Here is a 17,393-nt window from a genome sequence, read left to right as displayed (position 1 = left end):
GGGGAAAGAATCAAATCATCTGATCTTGAGTGACAGCTGTTTAGATTTAAAACAAATGACTTGCTGCTAGAATCCTGTGTTGATTGGATTACTAGATTTTAAAATAAGTTAAAAAAAATGGGCAGCTCTTTCCACGGAAGAGAGACAGCCAGTAACTCCTGGAAAAATTGCTATGTCATGCAGTAAACCTGTTGTAATTTTCAAAATGGTGGTCCAGGTAGACATATTGAGAAAGTTATCTTTAAGCATAGACATAAAGGAGATAGGGAAATTTGCCATATAGCTCCCTAGTGCAAGAGTCTTCCAATCTGAGGAACCAATTAGTGTAAGAACCCCTAAGATAAGTGTGCACCTGACATGTATGAGGACCAGTAGGAAGGCATTGTGGCCAGATAAAGTGAACAAGTGATAGAGTAGAGGTTGATGGGGTCATAGAGCTACTATGGGACCAGATCTTGGAAAATATTGTGAGCCAATGTAAAGACTTAGATTTTAGAAAAATTGGGAACTATTAAAAGTTGTGAGTATAAGAGTGGTGTGATTTAATTCCTTTAGAAAGGATTACTCTGGATGTTTCAAAAATAGACTATGGAGTTGACAAGATCAGAGCAAGAACCCAGTTAAGAAATTGATACAGTCATCCATAGGGAAATGGTGACAGTGGAGGAGACGAGAAATAGTGTGTAGATATGTTTTCAATATATTTGCTGATGTCTTAGACTTGGAGCAGGTAGGAATCAAAGATGACTCTAAAGTTGCCTACTTACGCACCTGGAAAAATGAACCTACTCTAAGGTAAGAATGATTGTGGGTAGAATAGATTATGGCAATAAGATCCTAGGTGTGCTTGGTTATGTTGTTTGAGATATCTTTTAGGAGGTGTTTGAACAGAAGACTGCAGATGAAAAGAAAGGTATAGAGGTTTTTCTTTTTTGTTTATAAAATGGAATGGGTGTGATTACTGAGAATGGGTTGATATACTAAGATAAATAGATACTGAGCCTACAATGTGTCTATATTAAAAGTCATGAATGAAAAGAAGGATGGAGTCAGTAGATTGAGAGGAAATAGCCAAGGTGAGGTAGGAATAAAGCCAAGAGTTTGGTGACACACAAGCCAAGTGAAAAAAAAAATGTTTACTGAGGGTGATGAGAATAATCAGCTGTGTTAAACTGGGCTGCTTTGTGAAATAAGATTACTTTTTCTATTGCGACATAACCAAATACCATAAAGTTAGCTATGCGATAATTTATTAAAAGTCCATACAGGATTCCAGAATGTTTAAACTGGGTTCTCTATTCCGGATCTCACAAGGGCCATATCAAGGTGTCAGCTGGGTGCTCTTTCATTTGGAAGCTCAACTTGGGAAAAATCTTCCATGAAGATTGGTTCCAACCCTTAACCCAACAGAGGAATCTATTGTTTTGAAAGCTTCTGTTAGATTATATGGCAGAGGCAAGCAATCCCAGAATATTAGAGGCCTACAGCAATGCTCAAGTTATATTTGACCATAGGTTGGAGGAGGTGTGTGAAGCTCTTCTGTTCTTGTGCCTTCATTTCAGAAATGAAATTGAGAGATAAGTTTCTCCTTGGGACATAATGTTCTCATAACAGAGGGGAAAAAACAACCACCACAAAAGCAAGGATCCAGTAGAAACACCAATCAGTGGTTTTTAGAACCCCTGCTCAAGCCAGACACATGTTAGTTAAGCTCCTGTTTCGTTGACCATCCCACGCAGAGCCCTTCTATTGCATCTGAAAGAATACAGCTGCCGAGAGAACCTAGCACAAGTACCTGCATTTTGTGGAGATGAATAAAGCTCTTCCAGGGAAGGCGAGGACAAATAATGAAGAATCATAACTTTTTACATCCAATTCAACACTTATATAAGTTACTTAAGTCTCTTTAAATTGCACAGTGCGTCCTCGGTGCATCCTGTGCTAAGTAGCTGTTCGGTCCCTCTAGTCATAGGATTTCAGACACCAGGCCAGGCGGCCCAATCGGTCAGAAGTCACTGGTACCTTACACCTCACAGTGCAAGCGAAGGCCGTGGTAAAGAAAGGAGAGTTTACCACTGCTGGCGAATTTTATTCTTTTCCGCCACACTTTGGAGTGAATTTTCTCCTTCAGAGCCCTGCCTGCCGGCCTCAGGGCCTGCTGTCCTCCGTCCCCCGTGGGCCAGACCCGCCTGCTCTCCCCATGCCCCGCCACAGCTTGCCTCTGCAGTTTGCAAAGCGTTACTTTCTAATATATAAATATTGTGACCGCGTTTCTATCAAGATTTTATTTCACTTGGAAAACTGAACTCGTCATCGGTTAAATTGAACCGGTCTCAGGCGATGGGGCAGGAGAGCTGGTGTCATTTGTGGGTTCTGCACTAGGCGGGCAGAGACTTACTCTTCTGCAGCGCTCCTAGTTCGATCTTTTGACTTTTCGATGGAGGAACAGTCTCAGACTTGTTAATGGATAACTATAAATCCGTGAGAAGTTAAAATAAAACAAGGGAAAAAATCATAACTTTTAACCTCTCATATTAAGCATTCTAAGAGCAAAATCAAGTAAACAAGTCAGTTTTGCTTATATTTCGTGAGACATAGTTACAGATTTCACCATATCTCCTTATTTCTTACAAATAAATCTCACACTGATGAAAAGAACACTTTTCTTCTTTCTCATTTTTTTTTCTTGCCCAGGTGTTAATGAAGTAAAATAAATAATTTGTTAGGCAATTAAACAATATTTCCCCTAGAGGATGATATCTGAACTAACTGGTTAATTTTCTGAATTTTGATTTCTCTTTGTATGTGTAGGTGTGGCCTGACATTTTTAGCCTAGCCAAAAGTTTTTCTGAGGTTAACTTAACATTTTCTGTTAGAAGATCACTTGGGTTCTGTTGGAAAAACTGTTCAGAGAATGAGGATTTATGCTGTCAATCACTTATATGAAAAACAAGAAGTCTATAAATATTTATAATCAAATATTATGGTGTGCTTGAATGAACTTTAAATCCTTTGTTGAAAAGTTCTGGGAAGAAACTATGTTTAAAAAGCTGAAGAAAACGAAATGAAATACTCACATATACCTTAAACTGTGGATTCCAAAATTCCCTTTCGCTGTACCATCAGCTACTAGTTCAAGTCTAATGGGGATTCCATCGGTTTGAGTGACTAAGCCCGGGCTCTACACTAGAGAACGTTGGTGGCTGATTTATCACTACTGCTCTAATCAGAGAGCTGTTTCTTCAGATAAGCTCTCTTGCCTGAAATATCTTCCCTGCTGTGCCACTTCGTTTGATTGAAAAAGCAGCGATCCTTCTTCCATTTTTGTAGTAAAACCAGAAAACTTCCTTTTTGCCCTTCAACAGTCTCTTAAAATATATTTCAATAATTCAGAAGTTTGTAAACTTATAGCAATAGGACATTTTGTCCTTGCAGAAATATGATCTTAGTATGAATTGGAGAATAAAGCCTATTCTTCCAGACTGGTATTTTTGTAGCTCTAGATATTATAGAAATCTGATCTGACTTTTAAGTCACTATTTTACCTTACAGACGGCAATAAAATTCTAATTGCATTCAGAGTTATGCTATTGTATTTCTTAAGAGAGTATTTTATGCATGCAACAGAATTATGGTCACCGAAACCGAAGCTCTAAGTAAGAGTACAGGTTTTTCATAGTTGGGGCTTTAAAATTTTTGTAGGGTATAATCATTTAATCATATAATTAGACTTTATATTGTGAACAAAATAATCGTGCTCATACTTCCATTGCTAAATGGGAAAATGGTTAAATGCAAATTGAAACTACTTAGAAATATCTAAATAGCTGGAGGAGATTTGTCCTGAGAATGAGTTAGACCTGGGGTGATAAATCTTGCTTATTTTTGAATGTTAAACAGGACCCCCAAAGCACAGTTCAGACTAAGCAACTAAGTTACCTTTGTATGGAGTATGGTGAGGTGCTTCTTTTACTATAAATTCTTTTTTAACAGGAAAAAAAAGTTTAATGTAAACTAAGCTAAACACAGATAGATGATTTATCTAGCTAATCTTATTCTACAAGTTTCTAGAAAGTTGCTTTAAATATATTATTTTGAATAATTTATTCCTCGTGGATTGAAATTTGTTTTAAGGGGACCCCTGGGTGGCTCAGCGGTTGAGCGCCTGCTTTCGGCCCAGGGCGTGATCCTGAGGTCCCGGATCAAGTCCCACATCAGGCTCTCGGCAGGGAGCCTGCTTCTCCCTCTACCTGTGTCTCTGCCTCTCTCTCTCTCTGACTATCATAATTAAATAAAAATTAAAAAAATAAATAAAACAAATTTATTTTATTATTTTAAAAAAAGTTTTATTTATTTACTCATGAGAGATACAGAGAGAGGGGCAGAGACACAGGCAGAGGGAGAAGCAGGCTCCATGCACCGGGAGCCCGACGTGGGATTCGATCCTGGGTCTGCAGGATCGCACCCTGGGCCAAAGGCAGGCGTCAAACTGCTGCACCACCCAGGGATCCCCAAGAAATTTGTTTTAAATAGTTATATCAATCTCATGTAGGGCTGGGAACTGTGGAGAATGGAAGTTGGGTAAAAGTTGAAATTATTTATAGGAGACCTCCTTTAAAATTGCATACAGTCTGACATAATACCTCCTTCTGATGGAAATACTGAGGCGCAGGCTGTATTTAAAGAAAATACAGACTTGGAACAGTTTCTTAGGAAATTAAGGTTTTTATAAGAGATTTCATATTTGATGACTTCCAGCTTTTTATGTTGCATCACAAATACACATCTGTATGTATGCTTATACACGGCAAAAATCAAAGAGAGTATTGGTTAGATGGCTCCGGTGTCCCTTGGAGATACTCCCATCATCGTGTATATGTTTTGGTTTGTTTGTTTTGTTTTGTTTTTAGCATTTTCTTCCTGGCAGTACAAGAGGACTCATCTTGTGTATTTCCTACCCCACTCCTAGAGTTAGTCATTTCTGTAGGTATCTCATGTTTCTTTTATTGGAGAAGGATATTGCAAAACAAAATATGGTTGCCAAGCGTATTCACTGCTGCTGAGGTGGTGTTCCTTCTACACCCTCTCCTATGAGACAGTGAGGAGCTACAGATGTGTATACTAACACATGCATATACATATACCTGTGAATATTTCTACATGTAATCATCTGTGTCCATATTAAGCTAAACATGAATTAATACTGAGGTTTCCAATTGTAATCCGTTACCATATGGAACATTCTAGCCTAGCCTATGCTCCATATTTATATATAACCTCCCACTCTGGCAGTAAGAAGTCTAGGTCTCATCAAAAGCTATCCATTTACTTTTTTAAAAATCTAGGTTGACAAAAAAGCAAAAACAAAAAACATTCCAGGGCTGCGTGAGTGGCTCATTTGCTGCACTTGGCACAGAGTCTGCTCAAGATTCTCTCCCTTGCCCTTCCTCCTGCTTGCATATTCTCTCTCTCTCTAAAATAATAAATACATAAATAACATCTTAAGAAAAAACCCACTCCATAATTACATAATCGTACTTTTTTTTCACACTGAATTTGGAGGATTTCAAAGACATTTTGAGGCTCTATAAAACCTGAATCCTTCATAGACATGTGGTTTTTTTTATTCTATATTATTATTCTGACCTCAGATCATGACACTCATTCTTTGTTTTACTCCTAAATATACATTAAGTATCTACTAATCACAGATGAATGAAAAGAACAATACAGTGTTGTGTTATAAGAACTGTATCAGAGGCATGTGCAGATGATGCTATATAAGCCTGGGTGCACACACTGATGCCAAAATAGAAAAGGAATAAAAAGGCTTCCTGAAAAGTGATATCCCGAGAGAGTCTTGAATGAGAATGAGGTCCAGCAGCTGAAGGAGATCTTTCTAGGCAGAGTGCAGCATTGTCCTGGACTCAAAGGGAACATGAAATATAGGGGTTTTAGAGGGTAGGAACCAGCTAACTGTGGCTAACTTTGAAGATGCATGTTGCAAGAGGTAGGATATGAATCGAATTGACGCTTGCACGATAGATAGATCATGGATGGCCTAATACACCACGTAAATGCATTTTTATTTCACTGAAGTAAATTAGTATTTTCTGGATAATTTAAACTGGCACATAGTGGGACCAGCATTGCCTTTCTAAATGGTTACTTTGGTGTCAGAATGAAGGAAAGCCTGGCAGCATAAAACCAGGACTGCAGGTAGTAAAGGACAGTTCAGGAGATGATGAGATGATCATGATGATGATAAGAATAAAAATAATAGTAAGTAGTATGTAGTCCTTAAATGTGCAAGGCCAAGTTCGAGGTGTTTTATATATTATCAACACATGTAATTCTTACAATAATCCTAGGAAGCCCAAACTCTTATTAATATATGCGTTTTTAATTCTCATAAGAAATCTATGATAGATTTCTCAGTATTTTCCCCATTATATCCATTTACAGATGATGAGACTTATATGGAGCAAGTTTTTGAACCCAGTCATTTCAATACAAAGCCCAAATACAACCGAAATATTATAATGCCACTCATAACCTGAGGAACCCCCGAAGGATACCTTAAATTTAGGGGAAAAATTAACGATGAAATTAATCTATTTTGTTAACTTGTCACCACCACTGCTTTTTAACAGAAGCATGTAATAGGAGGCCTGTAGTTTGCAGGTTTCCTCTTACTCCTCACGGCCACCTCCTGGATCCTCAGCATCTCGCTTTACTGTAACAGGTGCTATGCCTAACTTCTTCGCTTACAGTTCTGCTTCTCGGGACAGACAGTGGCTTGTCCTAGAGGAAATTGGCATAGCATAGTCACCTCAGCCATGCCTATAATTGGATATGTTCCTTCTGTCACATGTGTACTTTAATCATTTCCCCAGACTCATGAGTTGGGATATGTGGTCAATCACATGCTTTGAAATCTCATCTCATTCCAAAGTAGAGAGACTGTGGCATCCTTGCTCTCCCTCCCCTGCAGTTTTCTTCCTCCCCTTCAGGAGACAGATCCCTCTCTTTAATGTAGTAGCCATTTTTTTCTCCCCTTTTTCTATCCACGATTAGCTAATACCATTTCCCAGCTCTACCTAATTGCTGTGTGTGTGTGTGTGTGTGGGTGTGTGTAACACTATACAAATTTCTAACCCGTATTAGCTGTGGGAAATACGCTTATCAGTTAGAATGCAGTGCCTTTCTTTTCTTTTATTCATAAAGACTCCATTCATCTCCAGAGTTACCTAGGTCAGTACATTCTCCCAAATTTCTTTAGTGAGGTTTTCATAAGATAGTTAGATAGTTTTGTCATACTCTGCGCTCCGTCCTAAGATATACCCAGCCTCCTAATTGTTTTTACTTGTATACATTTAGGTTCACTCTTTGTGCTGTAAAGTTCCATTGATTTTGACAAATGCATAATGTCATATATCCACAATGACAGTGCTACGGAGAATATTTTCACTATCCTAAAATCAATTCCCTTGTTTTTCACTTTCAATTTACAATAGGCATTTAAGATACATCTATGAATGTTAATTACTTGATAGTTATTTTTTGTTGCTAAATAAAAATTTATTTATCCCCTATAAAGATGTATGCAACACAGTTGTTCATCTGTTGAAGGGCATCTTGGCTCTTTCAGTTTTGGGAAATTGTAAATAAGCTGTTAGAAACATTCATGCGCAGATTTTTGTGCCATTTGATTTGTGTACCCAGGAGTGCAATTACTGAATATTAAGATAAGACTATGTCTAACTTTGTAGGAAACTGCCAAACTGTTTTCCACAGTAGCTAGTAGCTACTGTAGCTACATTTTTCAATCTCACTAGCACTGAATGAGAGTTCTTCTTGCTCCATGTCCTCTTGCTCCATTTGAAATGATCAGTGTTTTAGATTTTAGTCATTTTAATTGTTGTGTAGAGATATCTCATTTTTGAAAAATTTGAAAATTTGTAATTCCCTGTGACAAATCATATTGATCATCTTTTCGTGTACTTATTTGTCATCTTTGTATCTTTTTTTGGTACTCAGAGAGTTGTTTTAGTTGTTAGTGTTCTTATTACCGAATTCTTAAAATTTTAGATCCAAGTCCTTTATCAGAAATGTGTCTTTCAAAAATTTTTTCTCAATACGTGCCTTGTTTCTGTGGATTTCATATATGAAGAAATTGATTTTTCTATAAATTCTCAATTTTTTAATTGAGATGTGTGCTTGAAATGCATGGAACTGAGGTCTTATTCTATTCTGATGTATAGTGTGCCAAAATATAAGCAGTGATACTCATGGCTTGTGCTCTCTTTCTCTCTCCCTCTCTCTCTTCCTCTTTCAACTCAATAGTTTTCAACCATGTGTGTAAGTGAATATTTGTGTGTACTTATGCATTTTACCTGTACTGTGAATGAACTGAATTGCCCTGATAAAAAACAAAACAAAACAAAACAAAACAAAACCCAATTTCTTGGTCTTTCTCTTGTGGATATTCAAGAAAAACAAACATATTATAACACCATTAAAGTCCAAAATAAGTAATATATCCTCCATTGCATCAAATTGGAATATAAGCACTAGCATGGTACCAGTGATTTTTAACCATCTTACTACCCAGTATGGAAACACTTGTGTATCAGTGTTAGTATATATTTCTGGCCCAATGTTTCTGTCTGGAAATTATTATTATTATTTTTAAAAATATTTTATTTATTTATTCATGAAAGACACACAGAGAGAGGCAGAGACACAGGCAGAGGGAGAAGCAGGCTCCATGCAGGAAGCCCGATGTGGGACTCAATACCAGGATCCCGGGATCACTCCCTGAGCCGAAGGCAGATGCTCAAACCTAGCCACCAGGCATCCCTGGAAATTATTATTGTCTGTTAATTAATTTCAATTATGGCAGTAAAAGAATTATAATCACATTAAGTGCTGGTATTTTGATAATTTTCTAAAAAAGAAAAAGAAATGAGTCCAAGATGTTTTTGTACTTCTTGGATTGCATCATTCCTCATTAAAGTTTACTGAAAGAGCTCGTTTGAGGTAGTTTTGATTGTAAATTCCATATGTCAACTTGTAAAGCTTAGTTGCCAAAATATGAAGAATAGAAACAGGAGGGAATGCTTAACGAAGCACAAAACCAGCTAGTCATTGTTGGAAAATCATTGCTGAGTGAAATAGATGTGGAATTATTTTGGTGGGCTGAGAACTTTAGAAAGTGATCTATAATGGATGAATGTAAATTGGTTATAGATAAGTATATCTAAGGATCTATGTGTATACTTACCATTGTGTAACATTTCTAATAACTTCTGCATAATGGTTTAATGATTGCTGCTATCTAGAATTGGTAAGAATATAAGCTGTTCTACTGGTAGAGCTACCTTCTCTAAAGAGTGACTGGCTCCTTACAAGGCCCCAGGCATAATAATTAATATTAGTTTCTCTTTTTTTTAAGATTTTTAAAATTATTCATGAGAGAGACAGAGAGGCAGAGACATAGGCAGAAGGAGAAGCAGGCTCCCTGTAGGAACTCCATGTGCGACTTGATCTCAGGACCCCAGGATCACGCCCTGGGCTGAAGGCAGATGCTCAACCACTAAGCAACCCAGGTGCCTCTATTATTTTCTGTGAGAAAGAGAGTAATAACAAAGGAATGAAAAGATGCACATTTTCAAGTTCTTATCTGGATTTGCTAAAGTGCATATAAAATCTTTGAGAGTAATGTAGAAATCTATATATTACACAGTGGCGTATAAAGGGTATGCTTGCATCTTAACAGTTGCATAATTTTTTTAGACAAGGGATGACTGTTGTCTTTGGACTTCAAAAAATTATTATTTTAGTAATTATGATTCTGTACTTGATAAGCTTGAAAATTCTTTGTACTTTTCTATTCAAAAAGATAATAGCTTTTATTAGTGTAAGATCAAAAAATTCCTATATAAACGAAATATTTTATATCCCTATATCACAAGGATTTATCCTCTAAAAATTTAAGTCATTTAATTAATATTATAAACCCACATAAATGGAAACTGCAGTATAATGAGGTAGTTCTCAATGTGAGGAACCAAAGCCATTAGAGCAGAATTGAACAGACAGCTAGACAGGACACATGGAAAGGGGACATGATCACCCCTCTTTTAATGGAATCATCCCTCATTAATATTGGAATTAATTGGAGTGATTAAATTAATTTTCTTTAAAGATTTTATTTATTTATTCATGGGAGACAGAGAGAGAGAGAGAGAGAGAGAGAGAGGCAGAGACACAGGCAGAGGGAGAAGCAGGCTCCCTGCAGGGAGCCCAATGCGGGACTCGATCCCGGGTCTCCAGGATCACGCCCTGGGCCAAAGGCAGGCGCTAAACCGCTGAGCCACCCAGGCACCTCAATTGAATTAATTTTATTCTTCTTCACATATTCTAAAATAATCACAAATTGTAGCCTTATTTTTCTATTCAGTGTGTGTTTTAGTGGTTTTAATGCTTCCACCTCTATTTTACCTCTTATTAAGCACTACTATTGGGAGTTTATGAGATCTGTGATCACAGTCCTTTGTTGTCACTCAGCATATGATCTTGCCTTAAATACCCTATGAGTCTCAGTTTTCTCATATGTGAAATCATATGACAAAATTGATTTCAATTTTTCTCATGAAAAACATTCTTATTAGTAGTTATGCACATTAAATGAGATAATCCTAAACGAGCAGTTAACATGGTGATCAGCAGGTAGGAAGAAACAAATAAGGGTCGCTTTTACCAGTAGTATTATGAATTGAGATGGTATGTGACTATGTTGTCAGTTTTCACAGAATACCCTCAAATAAGTGAACGTTTCTTCTACTTGAACCCCAAATCCAAACTTAAGCAGCTTTCCAGCAAGTAGGAGCCCTGTCCCATTCTCAAAGGATGTAAACATCAATTTGAAGAGTGTTGAACTTCGACTTTTCCAGTCTAATTGTTGAGGTACCTCTGCTGAATAACCAAATGAAGAAACTTAATTGCTTAGAATTTTCACTTTCCTCTTACAAAAATGCTTAAAGAAACATTTGTTTTTTATATGTAGAATTATTCCTACACTGTACTGAATTAAAGAAACTGTCACGTTATTTTAAGTCAAGGAGTTATTGAGTGTCTATGATAAATATTTTGTACTCCACATAGTAAAATGCTCAAATAAAGGTATACAGCAAAGAAATTTTTTTCAATCTATCTGTAAAGCCACATAATTTTACAAATTGCAGTAAGTCTCTATCAAAATACTTTTTGGGCTAGTGGCGTAGATTTCTTACTATTGAATCAGAAAAAGACACCTCAGTGTCTGGATGAGGTTACAATATATATTTAAATTATCCCCTTCCATATTTCCTTTTTTCTGGCAAATATTTCTTGGCACTATTTTCTGTGAACTCATTAATATCAACTAACTATACACCAAACCTGCACTTTGCTTATGTGTAATTTAAGTGATTTAATTTTTTAAAGCATAAAAAAATTCTGGTTTTTAGTGGTCCTCACTAGTACTTACGCGCAGGCTATGATTTAAAAGGCAAAGGGCGAGGTCAAAACAGTTGCTGAGAATGTGTAAAGCATTGGGGATGTTACAGACAAGGACATAGCAGAGAACAGCAGAAGGGAACAGTGGTTTTGCTGCGCTCTAGGGCTGCCGTCCAGGTCGGCCGCTATTAGCATCATACATACATACACACGTACACACATACATATGTGTATGTATATGTATGTGTGTGTGTGCGTGAAATTTCAGTAAGAACTTGATTCTTCCTCTAAAATTTTGAAAGGAGAAGCAACCCTTTCTAAGATTTTAAAGTTAGAGTCAAGTTCTTATAGAAATTTTACAACTAATTTTTTTATTAACTATTATAGCTCTAACTAGTTCTCTGCTGCAACATCTCCTTCTTCCCAAGAAGCTAACGGCCCTGCTAAATCCTCCAATAAACTTAGATAATTTAGCAATAAAGATCACGGAAGCAAATAAGTGTGTTTACAGAAGGAGTGATTAGGCCATACTATTGGAAAAAATATTTAGAATAAAATCCTTGACATACTCATCAGTATAGTAAATGATAAAGTAAATCACTTCTTTTAGATAGCTTAGAATATTTAGATAATTTCAAAAATGCCAATGGTAACTATAACAAACATCATCTATTTTTATAGTTGACTTCTCTTTTGCTCCAGTGTTTGGGGCTTTATATAATAAAAATACTTTTAGTGCACCTCTGAGCATTAATTTAGAACCATTACTGTATGTGTGTGGTTCTTTCCATTGCACGTTATGAGGACATGTTTAAAGTATCTTATTACTTTCCTTCATGTTTAACAGGAACTATTATTATTTTGTGGCCATAATTTAGAAACTCCATGACAAACTAGTTAGTATTAGTCTGGCAGTTGAAAAGTATTAATTGAAGTTATTAAATGTCAGGTTATTCTTTTACAAAACATAAAGCTATCAATATCATAGGTTGTTTTTTTTATTAGAAACACATACCGCTTAAACTATCACTTTTGTATTCTACTTTTAATAAGATGGTAATAATTTATTTTCCTTTTATAATAAATATATAATATTAACTTAATACCAACCTATGCCATGGCACCAAGTTAAGTGATTGTGGGAAAATACTGGATTTATTTGAAAGATAATGAAGTGTAGTGGAAAGAACACAGACTGACTGTCAGTAGACATATCTGTAGGCCAGGATCTGCTCAAACTAGCTATATAACTGTCGATAAGATATTTGGCATTTTGGGCTCTTAGTTTCCTCAACTATAAAATGAAATTTTAGAAAAATGAATAAATCTCTTTATGTTCTCTACTGCCACCTTTAGTTGGATTACAAAGACAAAAATATACATAAAAAGAAATTTATAGACATGTCTGTTATGTTATGAAACAGGGGTGTTAGGTAATAGTTTAATTTATTTTTTATAAGACAGTATTGCTATTTTTAAAAATCTTATATGTATTTAGGGAAGAATAAAAAAAATAGCAGAATGGATGGAAAGCAGAATGGAGCATTTTAGAATATAGAGAGTGGTAAAAAAAATAGACTTACAGAAAGGAAATCTAAATATGAGAGTATAATCATAAGGAAAAATGAGAAGACTGAACATAAACTGAAAATAAACATCTTTCAATCCTGTATATTTCTCCTTGAGTGAAAAAACACCTCTACTGTCCCACTACCATGGATCTGCAATTTCCACTTGCTGTTCTTCTCAGGTATTATTTAAATTTTGTGTCAAATATAAATATTTATAAAGTTCTTCCTGACAAAATTTCAGAGTAAAATTTCAATTATAAACTATATAGCTTTGAGAATGGCATTAAGATGGCTTCATTAGAAATATTTTAAGCAATGACCACCATCAAAAGAAGAAAATAAATAATGTTTACCAGAATACCATGGACTTCATAATGTATAAGGAAAGCTAAAACAGGATGGATGTAGTGTGAGACTTATTCATTCATTTCAACTAATAATTATTTGGCACTTAGAGTGTACGAAATGTCACTTGTTAGAGGTAATGCAGGAAAGCATTATCCCTGTGCTGAATGAATTAGTAATTTCTGCTTCACTAAATCAAATCTTGAGTAGAACCACTTTTGAAGAAATTTGAAAATGGACAAAGAATGAACTTCAGAGTTGAGGCATTGCTTCTGCATCTAGGTAGGCATGTGTGTTTGCATATGCATGAAAAGGAGAGAGAAAAAAAAGGAGAGAGAGGAGAGAGAGAGAGAAACAGGGAAATGGGAGGAGACAGAGAGAGAACCTAATCAGACTTGTCTTGGTGTTGCAAGTTGTTATTGTGTAAAATGACATCCTTTGAAGTGTAGAAAGTCATAATCCTATTTAATTTCCTCATTGACTGAAGGGCTGCAAAGTGGGACAAAATATGTGTCACATTCAGTCTTTAGTGAGGGAGGAAGAAAGTCATCAAACATTAGCTACCCTCTAGGAATGCTAGTGTTGACATGTTTCTGACTTTGGTCAGAATTTGAAAAGGAAGAGAAAAGTGAAATCTAAGAAAGAAGGATGCAAAATCATGTTGGATCTCGATATCATTAAAGAACAAACAGCACATTCCAAATATATTCTACCCACATTAAAAACAAATATATGGGGATAGATACCAAATTGATAATCCTGGTTACTTTAGACGGTGGAATTAAATATGTATGGGAGATATGTTTTTGTACACATCTCTAAACTATTTTGACTGTTAATAAAACTGTAATGTTTGCATAAAAGGAATAATGCCCTGGAGAAAAGGACCAGTAATAACATACTCTGGCATTGTTCACCCACAGCTTAATAGTGTACAAAAAACAAAAACAAATGTGTGGTTTGGGTTTTTAGCAATAGTTTTCCTTTTCTGGTTTTCTTGTTTGCTTGGTAGTTTGCTGTTGTTGTTAGGACAGTATTACAAGGGGGTGTGGGCAGTGGAACAAGAAGATGCTTTGAAGCAGTTCTTCGCTGAGCTTTCCACTTTAGGCCAGGGGTAAGTCAACCAACAGACATGACCGTCTTCTGCTTTAAGTCCTAATTACAAGTGCAGGGTTGGGGCAGGCTGTAGGCTGAGAGACAGCACCCTGTGGTTGGTTGGTACCAAAGCACAAAAAATTTTAGTCATTGGCACATTGTTTTTCATAACCATAAGAAATATTTACTTAATGTCTACAGTAGAGCAAGCAATTAACTTAAGGCCCTAGGAAAATAGATTTTAATTTCACGAACACTTGTCTTCAAAGAGCTCACAACTCCCTGGGCAGAGATACTGTCATAAACAATCCACTGTAATACAGTGTGACAGGACTATTATAAAAGTATGTAAAAGCATAAGTGATGGTACAGGATCTCTCCATGAAATTACTCAAGAAAGGCTACTTACAGTGAAATTTGAGCTGGATCTTTAAAAATGTTTGCTAGGTGGATTGAAGTTTGCAGAAAGGCATTCGTTACTGGCAGAGAACATTACATCTGACAAACCACAGAGGAATTTAAAAAAAAATGACAATTATGGAAAGCTGACAATTCAGTTACTTTTCCAAATTATAGGGGGAAAAGCAGGGAGCAGCTGGATATGTGACTGAGGACGAGATGTGGGAATGAGAACTCTTGAGCCCTGAAAAGGCTTAAGTTTGCTCCAATGGGTCATGGAGAACCATGGAAGCACTTGAACCAAGTATATAACAAACCAAAGATCAGACTTTCCCTCTTTGGCATTGTTCATTTTCCATTTTTAAAGATTGAAGCATGTGGTTCTTTCCAAAAAGAGACAAGTATCCTTTAAAAAGGCATTTTATTAATTAAAATAGAGTCAAATTTTATTTTCGTAAATAGTAACAGAAGAGGAAAAATGAACTTTCAAAGGGAAGGTCTGGCACGCCCGTGGACTGCCATCAAACGAAGCAGCCATTGTTCCTATAATTTTTACTTCTAGACATATTGTCAGGGGGGGAAAAGTCAAAATATTTTATAAGCAATGTAGATAATAAAATGGGTGGCTATTTAAACAACTTAGAGACCAGTGAACAGTTCTTAAGTCATTTTTCCGAAAAGACTATTTAGTGTTACCACTTTATTTATAATTATTTCATGAATGGTATATTCCTTTAGGGGATTAGCTCAGAATTTTACAAATATCATGGCACTCAAATGCTGTACTTTGGGTTTTTGTTTGAATTGAGTTGTGTGTGGTCCTACACACAACTGGGATCATTGGCAGCTAATCCTCCTGTCTCCCAGAGAACAGAATTCCCATTGTTGCAGTTCTTCACTGGAAACAGCTGGGCTACCTTTCCTGGGTTAGTTGGCAGGATGGGCAGCTGCAGTCCCCAAATCACACAAATCACCAGTGAAGCTTATTTTGATTGCTAACTTCTGTTACATCAAGATACTTTTAAAAATCTGTTTTTCTCTATGTTGCAGTAGATTCTTTCCATGCACTGCTTCACCCAGCAAAATGTTTGGGCTATGGGTCCTCCATTTCCACTGTAAAGATTCAAGCCTTTCCCAACTCTGGAAAAAATTACCCTCACATTTGTTGCTACATTTTGAATGGGAGAAAATCCTTTATTTCTTCTTTTTAGCTGTATTCATAGTTCCTCCTACAGTAGTTGTGGCATTTCAACGTATATTTCAACACACCCTGAAAGTATGTACTGTGAGTCTGGAGCAGTTTGGGGCATATGGAAATGTGTGCTTCCTTTGCTATGGAGGAAGATTCTCCACGGATGAACTTTCTTCTGAGAGATGAGAGAATTACATTTAAGCTTGAGGTAGGAAGGGATGGAGAGAGAACACGGTCATGACAGGATGTGATCTAAAATTGCTACGCTGGTTCATACACAGCGTTATGCTCTAAGTCAATTCACTGATTGACTTAACGGGGAAACAGTATACTGGTTCACATAGAACACAACCTATATGCTAGTAACATATCCTGTATAACGAAGCTCTGAGCTTGGGAGAGTACAATTGGGAAACACTGTTTTTGTTCTTTTCCTTTCAGTGTCTTCCCACAGAAAAAAACCCTAGAACTTTTTCTCATCTATTAGATCTCACAGGTTTTCAGATACTTTTCATGTATTAACAGGCTTTAACAGTATCAAATAATTTTTATTCATGAAAAATTTCTAATAGCATCTAAACAAAAACTTCTATCTTATATCAAATTTGGAGTAGCTCAGGCCTGACTCCTTCCCATTTCAATGATAGAGGATGCACACTTTTATTTTTTTTTAAAGATTTTATTTATTTATTCATGAGAGACACACAGAGAGAGAGGCAGAGACACAGGCAGAGGGAGAAGCAGGCTCCATGCAGGGAGCCCGATGTGGGACTCGATCCCGGGACTCCAGGATCACGCCCTGGGCCGAAGGCAGATGCTTAACCACTGAGCCACCCAGGCATCCCAAGATGAGGAAAATATTTTGTATTATATAGTTGGGACCCAAATGCCATCACCATTATCTTTGTAAGAGAGGAAGTGGGAGATTACACGCTGAGGAGAAGGCTATGTTAAAAATGGAGGCAAAGGGACGCCTGGGTGGCTCAGTGGTTGGGCGCCTGCCATCCGCCCAGGGCGTGATCCCTGAGTCCCAGGATCGAGTCCTACATCTAGCTCCCTCCAGGGAGCCTGTTTCTCCCTCTGCCTGTGTCTCTGCCTCTCTCTCTCTCTCTCGCTCTCTGTGTCTCTCATGAATAAATGAATAGAATCTTTAAAAAAATAAATAAAAAGTAAAATGGAAGCAAATATTGGAGCTACAAGGCCACAGGCCAAAGATAGCTATCATACATCCCTTCTAGTTCCTCATTAGAAGAAATAAGGAATGGGTTCTCCCCTGGAGTCTCCAGAGA

Source organism: Nyctereutes procyonoides, unplaced genomic scaffold (genome assembly GCF_905146905.1).
Source record: "Nyctereutes procyonoides isolate TBG_1078 unplaced genomic scaffold, NYPRO_anot_genome, whole genome shotgun sequence".
Lineage (NCBI taxonomy): Eukaryota > Metazoa > Chordata > Mammalia > Carnivora > Canidae > Nyctereutes > Nyctereutes procyonoides.
This window is presented reverse-complemented; position numbering follows the sequence as displayed.